This window comes from Heliangelus exortis, chromosome 2 (assembly GCF_036169615.1).
Source record: "Heliangelus exortis chromosome 2, bHelExo1.hap1, whole genome shotgun sequence".
NCBI lineage: Eukaryota > Metazoa > Chordata > Aves > Apodiformes > Trochilidae > Heliangelus > Heliangelus exortis.
In genome coordinates this window covers 57,566,414-57,579,140 of record NC_092423.1, presented here as the reverse complement: position 1 = coordinate 57,579,140, position 12,727 = coordinate 57,566,414, and the positions used below count along the sequence as shown (strand labels likewise).

General features: G+C 38.6%; 1 protein-coding gene across 6 annotated transcripts in view; it reads left to right on the top strand.

Annotated features, from left to right (window-relative positions):
• KCNG2 (potassium voltage-gated channel modifier subfamily G member 2) overlaps positions 1-12,727 on the top strand; it is a 58,365-nt gene that overhangs the window by 17,416 nt on the left and 28,222 nt on the right. For 4 of the 6 annotated variants that reach the window (XM_071736274.1, XM_071736276.1, XM_071736273.1 and 1 more), the window contains one exon: positions 2,194-2,287. The exons of the other annotated variants lie outside the window; for them this stretch is intronic. The gene's annotated coding sequence lies outside the window, so the exon portion shown is untranslated. The remainder of the gene's footprint in view (positions 1-2,193; positions 2,288-12,727) is intronic. 6 annotated transcript variants of the gene reach the window in all.

The following is a 12,727-nucleotide window of genomic DNA, read 5'->3' as shown; positions in this document are numbered from 1 at the left end:
TGTGGGTTAGATTTGATGGGTAGTAGTAATTGGCATGAAGTTATGCAGTGGATAGCAATTGCACATCTATTTTTTAAAAGAGATGACCCAATGTTGGGTGATTTATATGTGCTATGCTGCATAAATGTAATTACCCATAGCTCTTTGTAAGGGAAAATGGACCTGGTAATGGAAAGCTGGAACTGATGCCTGGTGAATTGATACTGTGAGACATGTATCAGGGGTGAAATACTCCATAAAAATAGGAAAAGTATTTAAGTAGAGAATAGCCTGGGGAGAGAGTAAAGTAACTACTTAAAAGGAGATTTGTCAGGTATGAGAAGTAAGAAAAGATACTACAAGTGACTCCTTTGTTTTTTCACTATAAGGAAAGTAGAAGTAAAGGGGCTAGGAGATGACTGTTTAAATCATGCTTTAGTAAAATTGAAGCTCAAGGTTTAGTTGAGTAAAACAAGCATGGGACACTGGCAGGGGTGTAAGAGTGCATGTTCATAAGGAGGTGCCCAGCAATGGCTATGACACATTCAGGAGAATTTGGAATTAAAATGTCTGTAACATCCATAAGATTCTTCCCTGCTGTCTGTCTGGGACTGCTTGACTTTCTTGGGTGGAAATAAAAGCACATAGGAGTGTGAGATGGGATGGAAATGGTGACATAAGTAGTTTTTTCTCTCACCTTTTCCCTATCTCATCAACACAATTTTGTGTAGTCTGTCTATAGGAAGACTGCATCTACAGTTTAGGCATCTCTATTAGCTGTGTATTTATAACATTTTATGACAGTGTGACAGAGTATCCAGGCATTCTGAAATAGCTAGCATTTAATGCTAATATGATGACTACACATTATGAAAAGTATTTTGCTTTACTGTCATAGACTGGTGAATTAAATGATCCTAATTTTCTTTTCACTGTAACAAATTCCCATTTGTCTTAAAACACCAGGAATGTAGGGTATATGTAAAACAGGGACAAGAGATGAAAAGCATAAAAGGGGATACCTAGGTGATTACTTAGTTTTTGTAAGTGTGCTTTGGTTTTGTATATAAAAAATGAACAGTAGGATTTCATGGGTTTGGAGGAAACTGATCTTTCTGAAAATTCCTGGAGAATAAAGATTTGTTTTAAATCCTTCAGTCTCGCTTTACTAGTCCAGGATCAGGAAGGCTGTTTACTGTTTTCAGACATCAATGTTTATCCAGCATCAGGTCGCTCATACACTGACTGACATTGTTTGACTCTCACTGTCTTCTCTTTATCTATTTGGCTCTCCTCTGTGTGTGTGTGCACATAGGTATTTCCAACTGATTCCCACCACAGATACCTTTGTATGAGCAGATCAATCTATGGGCTTTGGAAATTTGCATGCACAGGCTGGTTACATGCAAGCCAGTATCTGTAGTAATCATGTTTATCTTGTAAAGAATTATGTTGTATGTTACAAATTGTTGAAGATGTCCAGAACTCTTTTAGGTCTTCTAGGACCTCTTGCTTGGCATCCAGCTGTTGCTATTGTGTCACATCTGCCATCCTCAGACACAGAGTGTCTCAGATTGCACTCCATGCCTCTCATTTGTCATTCACATTTGCCTGTGCATGGAAATATATGATATATCTGTATATACATATATAAGTGTCTATACCTATGTATGTTGGTATGGGGTATTTATAGGTGGAAAATACAAAATTTTGTAGGGGGGTGTTTGCATGTATTTATATATCTTTAGGGGATGGCTTTAGTACCAGTTATGCATTTACTTGGTCATGTTTTTTCTAAGGTGATATGACAGATTAGGCCCTGATTCTGAGAGACGCAGAGAGCTTCTTACAAGCTGCTTGGTACTTGTTAACTTACATAAAAAGTGTAGGGATTCAGCATATGCTAAAATAACAGTGTATCTGCTTTATAATATATTTGTATTTATTCAAAGCCTTTTATCCTGCTCTCCTCTTCTTCCTTCACAGTGTTTCAGGAAATTACATATTCCCTTTTGATTTGTTATTAGTTGTATGCACGAAACCACGTAGAAATCTCAATTAATTTTCATATTTTATCTGAAAACAGAGCAATTTACATTTCTTAGCTAAACTTCTTATGGTCAGCTAAGTGCTTTCCCTCTCCTGTCTCTTTCTGTAAACTCATCTGTGTTTGCTCATGTCCTGCACTAATTTCACACTTTGTTTCCCTTCTAGATCATGAAGCTATCCTTTAGAGCAACAAAAACATCCTTATGACTACAGAGACACAGAAATCTATGTTATGAACTGGACTCACTGTGTAACATCGGTAGGATCTTTCCTGGTCCTCTCTGCTCCAGCCCCTCAAAAGCCTGTGGGAGCCTGTGTCAATTTCTGACGATGACACAATTGAAGTTAGGGCTTGTGAAGTATGATTGTATGCTTCAGTACAGAGTTTCTGCAGGTTCCTGTCTGGGTATTCAGCAGCCAAATGCTTATTTCATGAAGTTTTATTGGATTGTGTTTGGAGAACAAATTTTCTTGCTGAATTAATTGCGGAATAGTAGCTTGATCAGAGCTTAAGCTGAATCATTCTGTTTCAGAGTAAGTTACTGAGACTGCTGAATGCATTAAATAAAATTAAGTCACTGAAAGTGTAAAATAAATAATACAAAAATAATTATGCAGTACAAATCAGCTTACATGCTTTCAAGCATCCCCGTTAAGTAGCTGCTAGCTACTTATCTACTGATCTTTGGGTGGATTTTTAGATGCTGATATTCATGTTTACTCTTTAGTTGATGACCAAGCAAATGGGATATGAATTCATATTTTATGAGATGTTATTGAAAATTTTTGGGAGGAGAGAGAATCAAAGTTGGTTTTTTTTTTGTTATGTCTTCAATGGCATTTTTCTGTTAGAGATTGGTTGTTAGCAAGAAAACAATAATGAAGTAATAAAGTTTTGGTTGGAAGTTGTGCCCTAGGATAAGTAAAATTGAGGTAGCTAAATCTGGAGTATTCTGTTGTATTGCATGATAGAAATGCAACAGAACTGTTGATCACATAAGCCTTGTGTCTCCAAAACACTTTTACTCAGTGCTGTCACTATGGAGTGAGGGGAAAGGGTCCTCGTAGAGACCAGGCCCTAGATTGTTTAGTGGACAAGACATACCAAATATTTACCAAGGTACAGACTTGAAACTGAGCTGGAGCCTAGTTTTTGTTAGTACCTATGAAACTCCCCTATTTCCTTTAGGCCAACACCAAGCTTTTCTTCCTTGACAGTGCTAATAGTGCAGTATTCCAGCAGCTGTGGCCTGATGAGTTAGACCAGCTTATTCAGCTGCAAAGCACCTTCTAGTGAGCCTCCTTTGGCAGCTGAGAATTGCAGTCTGACAGAAAAAGAGGTGCAATATCACTCCTACACTTGGCAGTCTCCAGCTTCTTTGAGAGGCTGTTGGAGCTTCTGGCAACACAAAATTAGAGCTTTCCCTTTCACACTCTCAGCTTTCTGTTGCTGAAAGTGAAATAGTCATGCATATCCTCTTAGCTGCAAAAGGATCTGGCTGGCTACACTGCTGGCCTGTAAGGTAAAGGTGGAATGAAGGAGCAGCAAGCATCCTGAGTTGCAGAGTGGGAAAAGAGAAGTTACAGAAGTAACTTTCTCAACTTCACTGGCCCAAATCACCATCTTGACCACCTTCCTCTTTTCCTTTGGTAATGGAGTTGCCATTGGCCTGTTGTCCTTTGCAGATCTACTTGTGAGCCAAGTCATCAGAGCAGGAACTTGGAGTGATGGTACTGCATGCATGTCTAGTGTAATCCAGATGCAGGGTAAATTGGCTTGTTTAGTTATACTAGTTTTGCTGATGTAAAGCCTGTCTGTGTTTCTATACAGCATCACATAATGAGCCTATCTCTACAGAGCTGTGCAAAATAAGTGGGAAGTTGGAACCAAGTGAAAAAGCCACTCCACTGGCAACCCTGAATGAGCCTGGGATGCTGTAATGAAGTCTTGCACACCTCCTGAACAAAACATCCACATCAATTAATTACCTCTCAATTTTTCATTTTTTAACTCATGTGCACCACAGGCAGTGCAGCTCATGGAAAAGGAACACTGTGTGGCAATGATCTGAAATTCCTGGTCTTCTTTCTGATGGTAGAAAGATTTCAAGCATGATAACACAGGAGAAACACCCAGCAGGCTCAGGGTGTGCCAGAGATACTGGAATCTGGCAGCATGATTATTGTTTGTAGCACTGACAGGATAATGTATGCTTTATGAGTAACAACATCTCCCTTTGCAGCTTGAAAATTACCGCTCAGAAACAAAACCCTGTCAATAGTACTGGTGCTATAAAATGAGCTCCGTAACTGTATTTTATCCTGATGTTTGTTTGTATCTGATGGTATTGCAAGTAAAATAATGGTGAGCAATCTGACAGAAGCTGAAGGAGCTCTGAGCAGGAGAGCTTTCTTATGGAAGAGCATGAACTGTTCATTTGCTAGCCCAATTGCGAAAACAGTCAGTAAACAAATAATTACCCTGAGCATCACTCCAAAGCCTGGATTGTTTTTTCTAATGCTGGTATTATTTTCTGACGTGCTTCCAATGCCCCAAGAACTCACCTCAGTTCTGTTGTTTGTATAATCCTACTGGGTCAAAAAAACCTCTGGGCGGGAGGGATATTGTTAGAACTGAGCTTCTCACCTCTCTGTCACTGAAGCAGTCTCTGGAAGTGTTATGTCAGAGTGTATGTTCGTGACCTCTATAGTCTGCCAGTGTTCTTCAGCAAGACATTAGTGAAATGTTTTCATCTATTGCATATATTATTAATTAGCCTGCCAGCCTGCCTTTTGCACCTGTTCCAGTGTTTTTAGAAGGGAGGGTGATTTTTGAAGGATTCAGCATGATTGTTGAAGATACTGCACATAACTGGATCAGTCATATTTTACTTTATTTTAAAGCCATCATCATATTGGAATCTATTTATCCCCACAGCACTGCAGAGATAAGTCCACTGAAAGTATAAATTTATAGAGAACAAAGTCTTAAAATGCTAACACCCTTGCTCTATGAGGTGGCTAAAATAATTACATTAGAGAAAGTGAAAAATTATCTAATCCTTCTGGTTCATTATTAAACATTAAAACTGAATTCTGGTAACATTATCAGATGATCCTTTAAGTGAGAAAATGTGTTTTGAGAATTTAAGTGTTTCTTCACTGAAGAAAGCAATGGCAATTCATTGTAGGAGGGGAAGTGGGTTGCTAGTGAGAGAAATTACAGAGATACCTTAGACTATTTTAGGTCATTTTCATCTTCAGTAGCAGGGCAAGAATGGAGAAATACATCTGTAACCCCAAAGTGGGAAAGGCTCTACCATCGCTTATTTAAGGGGAAAAAATCCAAACTTTTTTTCTTCCTTTCTAGAAGCATTAATGTTCTCACTCAGAAGCTCTGGCTTTGTCCTGTCAGGTTTTGTTGGGAAGGCAAATGCTGTCACCAGAAGCATCTGTCTAGGAGGAATTCAGATTACAAGATGTCATGAAACTGATGTTTCAAAAGAGAATTTTGTGTTAATATAAATACATGAGGGGTACTCTGCTAGTTTTATTACTCTTTTTCATATTTAATTCAGAAAAAAAAATTCATTTTTTAAATTTACTTAAAGCTGCTGCAAAATTTCCAGATAACCACACCTGAAAACTGCAAAATGTGAGTGTTCCTAGGTCAAGACTGCATGAAATAGAAATGAATGGCTCTGGCAGCTTCCCACTCCAGGTAGGGCAGCCTATTTGAGGAAATGCAACTTGTGTACAGGGTGAGATCTGGAGAGCCTTCTCATTTGAAAACATGTGGAGGGCAGGATTCAAGCATCTTGCCCACAGAGAGAAGGTAGGACAGTGTGCACTGCATCAAGCAGCTGTTAATAGCCACTTGCAATATTCCCAGTGCTCAGTGTGTGGTATCCTGGCATGGAATTAAGAACCATTCTCTGTTTAAAGGTCACCTTATTCAAGGGCTCTGAAACTGCAGCCTTAATTACTGCATTCCATGGGTGTTGGTTTTGACTTTGCCAGATATTGAGTGATTGGATGGCATTTAACTGCAGTCTTTTATTTGTTGCTTTTTTTTTTCTTGGAGAGGAGGTATAATCTCCACACAGCAGAAAATGTAGAAAATAGTCATTCTCAAATGAGAACGGTTGATGGGAATGAAGTGTGAGAGGGAGGAGAGAGGGACTGGTACAGTGAAGAGGATAAACAGAGGTGGTATGAAGGGGAAGACAGTAGAAAAGCTGAGAAGGTTTCGTTCAAGACAAGGACATAAGACAGGGTACATATGTGGCTGAATTAGGGCAAGTGGCAGAGATTTCCTGTCAGCTCCAGCTTCTCCTTGTGGACAGGGATCTGGCAGGTCGTGTCCATCTGACACTATTTGAATTCCCTTGCAGCTCCCCAAACAGCACAGGATTACAGGCATACTTTCTGAAGAGTTTGTCTGCTCCTTTCTCCCCCTTTTTTTAAGGATGTGTTCTAAGGTTCCCTGGTTTTAAGCCAGGATTTGGAGGAGGCATGTCATTGTTCTACATAGGCACATTTGGATATGGAAACCTTCCAGTCCTGACTTCTTCCCAGCCCTGCTCTGAGCCAGTGAAAACCTAGTGCTTCTGGACAGGGAATCAAAACCCAGCATTTTGGATGAATGCACCCAAACCAAAATGCAGAGACTGGAGTGAGTGCCCAGACCAAGCTTGCATGATGTCTGTGTCAGACGTGTTGGAGTGCTGGCACAAAAGAGTGGATGGAAAGTCTCTAGGGTATGTGCCTGTCAGACAGATGCAGTCATATCCATAGTGAGTTGCTATTCGTCAAAACAGAGCAGTGGGATGAATGCACTGCCTCAGTTGGACCCCAGTGGCAGGTATGTCAAATGTCAGGTGTCTTACAAAGGCTCCTTTTTTCCCTTCCATTTCTGCTTTCTCTTCCCCTCTGACAGCCTCCCTGTTCAGTTGAACCTATCTACTATAGCTGGAAGAAGGGAAACTATCTTGGTGCTAGCTTTTGGTCTTCTGAGGCTGAATGACTCCTGCTGCAGAACTAGTTACCTTGATTTAGCATGATCCTTTTTGTGATGTACATAATATAAGTTGTCTGTGTTTGGGCTTGGATGAAAAGCTGAGGCTAATGGGACAAGGTCTTGGTAAGATCCTTATGCTGTATAGCTGTAGGCATTTCATTTGGGAGTCAGAATTAAGAATGGAGGCCAAGACACTGAGGCAGTAGTTGGACAGTGACTTCACCAAAATCAAGTTTCTGAGCATGTAAGCTGAGTTTGCTTCTTGCTATGTACAAACTGGTCACTAATATGCTACTGAAATAACATGCCTGAAAACAGAAGGTGTGTACCTCTGTGTGACAGTGTTTGTGCACTGTAATGTTTTGATGCCAAGATGAAGATTTACAATAATCACCTTTGGTTTTGTTTTACTTTCTTTTCCATCTTGCCTATCATTGAACCATATGTAGTATTCTCTTCCTTCCCACTTGTTTCATTGTCTTTTCTCTAGCCTGTGTTCTGGTTTGTCCTCCTCTGCATTTATAGTGGTCAGAGAAAGGAGAGCAGTAGAACTTCAGACCCTTTACCTGATGAATCTCCACTTGTCATCTCTTTTTTGTAGGGGGCCTTGATACAATAGAAAGAATGGACTGTGATATGGATTATTATGGGATGGGTTCAGTTTGAAACAGCTGTGTCTCATCCCTATCTTGCCTCTTTTGTCTCTGTGCTGATTTTACACCCCGATCACCTGGCTGAATTTCAAGAGTTCACAATGTCTAAAAATTTGGAGTGCTTGTATACTATATTTCAGTGAAGAGAACTTACTGTATGCTAAACAATAAAAAGCTAGCATAGCCTGCAAAATAAAACAAAAAAGTTTTTCCCCACAAAATTACTAATACTTAAAATAATATCCAGCACCCTGTTCAAATAATTGTGAGCATCTGAATGTGAAACTGGGTCACAAGTAGCATCACACAGTCAAACCTTTCGATTTCCAGTCAGAAATCTAGTTGCCACATTTTGTATTTAATCAAGTGTATTAATCATCTGGGTGGGAAGCTTCTAAGTATAGAATTGCAAAAATCAGCATAGATCAGAAATAAAAGATACTGATATCAGTGTTAGGAGGGGAGCAGAGCTTGTGCTAAAAACTGCTTTTCCTCCCAGCAGTGATACACAGATCACTGGAACACCTGAATGATAATTCTGTGATTTGCAAAGACACCACAACTCATTTGGTTTTTCACACTCCTAGAATTTTGGCAACAGAAATGAGACAATCTGCTTTATTTCCTGAGGGAGAAAAATAAACAGTGCTGTTTCAATATACCACACAGTCTGTTGCTCTTACATTTGATAATACCATTCACACTGTACCAGCTGTGGGCATGCAATCATGACTAGAGCAAATATTTTAAACAGATTTTGATGATTGGTTGTTCTAAAATACAGCCATCTAAGGACAGGGAAAGAAATGCTTCAGAATGGCAGCTAACAACATCATGAGTAGCAAAGTTTAGTACTGTATTTGAGTCTCAGACTGGTTGATTAAATGGGATACTGAAAGGATTAATCCTTTAGGCTCCTAAAATAAACTTCTGTATGATTCACGGAAGGATAGAAACTTCACCATTGAATTGCAGTCCATCAGGCTCAAAGTTAGTACTGACCAGCACTGACAGAACATGTTTTAATTTTAGGCTCTTTAGACCATATACTTAATCTGTGGTTGCATTTAACAGGAACTGGATCAAACACAACCCCCACATGCAATGTAATCTTTTCAGACTCTGGGAAGTATAGGATAGAAGTATAAATCCTATTCATTTTAGCCCATTTGTGACTTTGTACATATCTGATATTCAGGACATAAGAACAGAGGACGAAAGCAAGTTTTAGAAATATGTTTTTCTTGTAACCAAATGAAGGTTAATACATCTAAATAAAGCATGGCTTAAACATGATGCTTTGGTTTTCTAGTAAGTAATAATAATTCTGTGGGGAAAAACTACTCCTCATGGGATTATGATCTGCCTAGACCTTTCAGGATTTGCTGGTTTTTTATTGCTTAGGGTATGGATAGTTCTCTTTAGTCAAATACACTGTGAAAACACTGTATTTTAGGACATTTGTGAAATCTTAAAGTTTGTTTGCCTAACAGAATTTTGTAATTCTGGAGAGAATGCAAAAGTAAGATTTGTTTCCTCTGCCCATCTAGCATAACTGCCTTCATCTTCTGTGCAACTGAAGCACACAAATAGCTGTACAGGAACAGTAGTTAGACTGTTTAGGGTAAAAGATAAATCGGCACTGAAAGCTTGTGAAAATGCAAAAAAAAAGAGGTTTTATTGTGCTGTGAAGATGCACATAAGGATCCCATACTATCAAGTAGTTAGTGGGACCAAATCTCCAATTTCTTAAAGATGTCACAGTGTTAATACTTTCACTATACAATTCTAGCAAGTGCAGCAACTTGAGGTAACTGATAATCTGTCTAATGGAGACAAATGGTTATGGATACATGTAAGAATAGTTAGTGTTGAGTCAAGTTAATTTAATTTGGTCACTTAACAAATCTAATTGTTTCAGCTATTCACAGAGTGTGGCATAAATGCGATGAGGGATGCTGAGTGAAGAAAACTGTTCCTTTTTTCCACCACTAAAGTAGTGAAACTATTAAGGAAAATGTTCACCTAGAGTATGCATGCAATGTCCAGCTTCACAGGCTGAGTTTTGCAACCTTCATTACTGTGTTACTCTTCCTGGGCTTCTTGTTGGACCAAGCTGTGTGACATCCTCCTCACAGCCCCAGGCTACTCCTCTCTGGTGTCTGTCACCTCTTCTGCTCCTCAACTATGCAGGGCAGCTGCTTTTCTCTCTTACATGGGACATCTCAGCTTGGTGTGTAAGACTGCATCCCTGCCTCCTTTAACTCCGATGCGGGGACAAAACAAAGGACTGTTCAAAATTCTTGTACCTTATCAACTTCTTGATATTGCCTTCTCTAAGCAGGGATGAGAGTTGTTGAAGAAGTCAGGGATATTAAAAATTGCTGTTAATAAATACAGAAATATGTAAAATTTAACTTTTTTTTGTTACACAGAAAGTACTCTGTGAAATCAACCTGACTCCCCTTTGTCCTTTGCAGTGTCTTCTTAAAAGGTTATAGATTATACTAGTTTTACTTGGTTCTAATTTTCATTTGTTTTTTTTTTCTTGAACATTTTGAGAGTGAAACTAGCAACATATATAGCAAACAAGTTGTCTTTACATGTCTTCATGATTTCTAAAATCTAGAGTCTTTAAAAAATTGCTTTCAGCAGTGATTTCTTCAGAAAGCTTGCAGAAGGATGTTTTAATGCTTTTGGTTTAACCAGTATTTCTTAGTGTCAATTTAATTCTTTACCAGACAACACTTTATTGACATAGAAATAGCAAAGCAACAGGCAGTGTTAAGACAGCTGTTGTGCTTGATGGAGTACAAATATGCTTAGAAAACTTGAAACAAAATTTTGAACCAAAGTGTGAAAGAAATACTTTTCATATTTTTCATATAATGAAGCTTTAACTGAAGTAGAATCTTCAATGTTCTTAGCTATGGTTAACCTCTTCCCAGTTTCATGTTCAAGTTGTAGACATCTGTTAATGCCACTGCACGTATCTTGTTGTGTAATTTGGCTCTACTTGAACACATGTTTAATGGTTCCTTTAGCAAGAGAATTTTAATGTAGACATGACACAGATGACAGCAGTAATATAATGCACTCTTTAAAGTTGAGTACTCTGTCTGCATGGAAAAGCATCAGGCCATCCAATGATGACCATGTCAGATCTAAATTGTGTTTACGTGAGGGAAAGAAGCAGAAGATTTGGATGCATTAGTGTACAGACATTTCAGAGGAACCTTGTAATGATAATTTCCCAGGAAAGGTATGAACACTTCCCATTACAGTTTCCTGTAGGCACACCCTCATTTATGTGCATACATTTGATGTGGTCACCTTCAGGCCCCTGCTGATCACAGGCTCTCTCTTGGCCGTGTCACCCTGCTCCACCACTTCCTCTCCACCATCACTGTTTTAAAGCTCTTCTCACCAGGTTGGACAGCTTATTGGCAGGGATGCTTTTCACCAATTTTTCATGCCTGTTCAAGGCAACACAAGACCAGTGGACTGACGTGCAAAACTCTACTGATGCCTGTTGCCACGTGCAACAGTACTGATAAAACAGGATGGTGAACAGGCACAAGGTGAAAAGGCAGTAAGCATGGAAATAGCCTCATCTCCATTGTGATAATAATTCAATAAAAAGAATATGAAGCAGTTTTATGCTTCTAACTTTTCTTTAATCTTTACAGTCTTTGATGAGAAATACCAGTATTTTTTAGATCTGAACTGTCTGGTCTTGACAGAATTTGTCTGAGCTTGTGTGTGTGTGTGTGTAAAGGCATATGCATACATACATGTATGTTTGAAGAAAGTATCTTAGTGAATAAAAATTGTTTGAGCTTACTTAAAAAAGAAAAATGACCCACCTTGTGTATGATCATCAAACAGAAACATTTATACAGCATTTCTTCCGTAGCCTTTTAAAATGATGAGTAACAAATACAGAGTCAAATTTTGTCCTGAGTCCCTGCAATGGACATCTTATTATAAGTAGTTTTAATTGGCTTTCTTGTACCCCTGTGTCAGATTAAGTGGTAGGAGTGCCAACTGGATGATAATGCAATATCATTTCTGGAAGTATTGGCTTTTTAAGTTAATCTTCAATAGGATGCTTTATTGTAGGCATGTGCATACATTAGATAACCTTAGCATACACAGAATATTTTAAGACCCACATAATTTTGAGACACCTTTAATATTCAGTAAAGGTCATAATGCATTCCATGCATTTAAGATCAGAAACAAACCTTCCAGCCCTATTTTACTTGTCAGGATAGATGCCAGATTGGGGGCCCACGAGGTATTCTGTGTTTCTGTAGGACAGTTAAAGTTGCACAAGCTTTTCTATGCTGTTCCACTGACATCTGAGCTCTGATCTAGGCAACCATCTCACAGAGATGCAAGGATGATAATGTATACAACTTTCTTCACAAACTTTTCTTTTTAGCTGAGATTTCCAAAACAAATGCTGCCAAATAAGAATGCATATTATGGATTCTAGAATCTTGAAGTATGAGGACAGAAAATTCACTTTAGTAACTGAACTCCAGCATGTGATGTTACCAGTACTGACCAGAAACAACCTGTTGAACCACAGGCAATACTACCTGTAACTATTCAGTTACCATTTTCTATTTACCTGCTGACAGTACCAAAGAAATTAATAGCTGCTTCCTTAAGCATTATTGTAATTGTCATTTTATATCCACAAAATAAAAAACTAACCCTCTGTAATGCAGAGATGCTTACAGATTTTCACATTGAGTTAGCTGCTTCTTGAAAGAAGTAAAAAGTGCATGTACTATTAGATTCAAAATAATTCCATGAAATGTATCTGGCTCCTTTATATAACAACCTTCTAGGTGGGAGAGAGGAGAAAAACAAATCCTGGCCTCGATGTCAAAACAATGTAAACTACTTTTTGTATGCTGACTTTTGTAACAAGTGAAGCATGAAAATAAAAGCTCAGTGCCCTGAGTGGTGGTAGTGAATATTTTATCTTACCAACAAAAAACCACAAGAGACA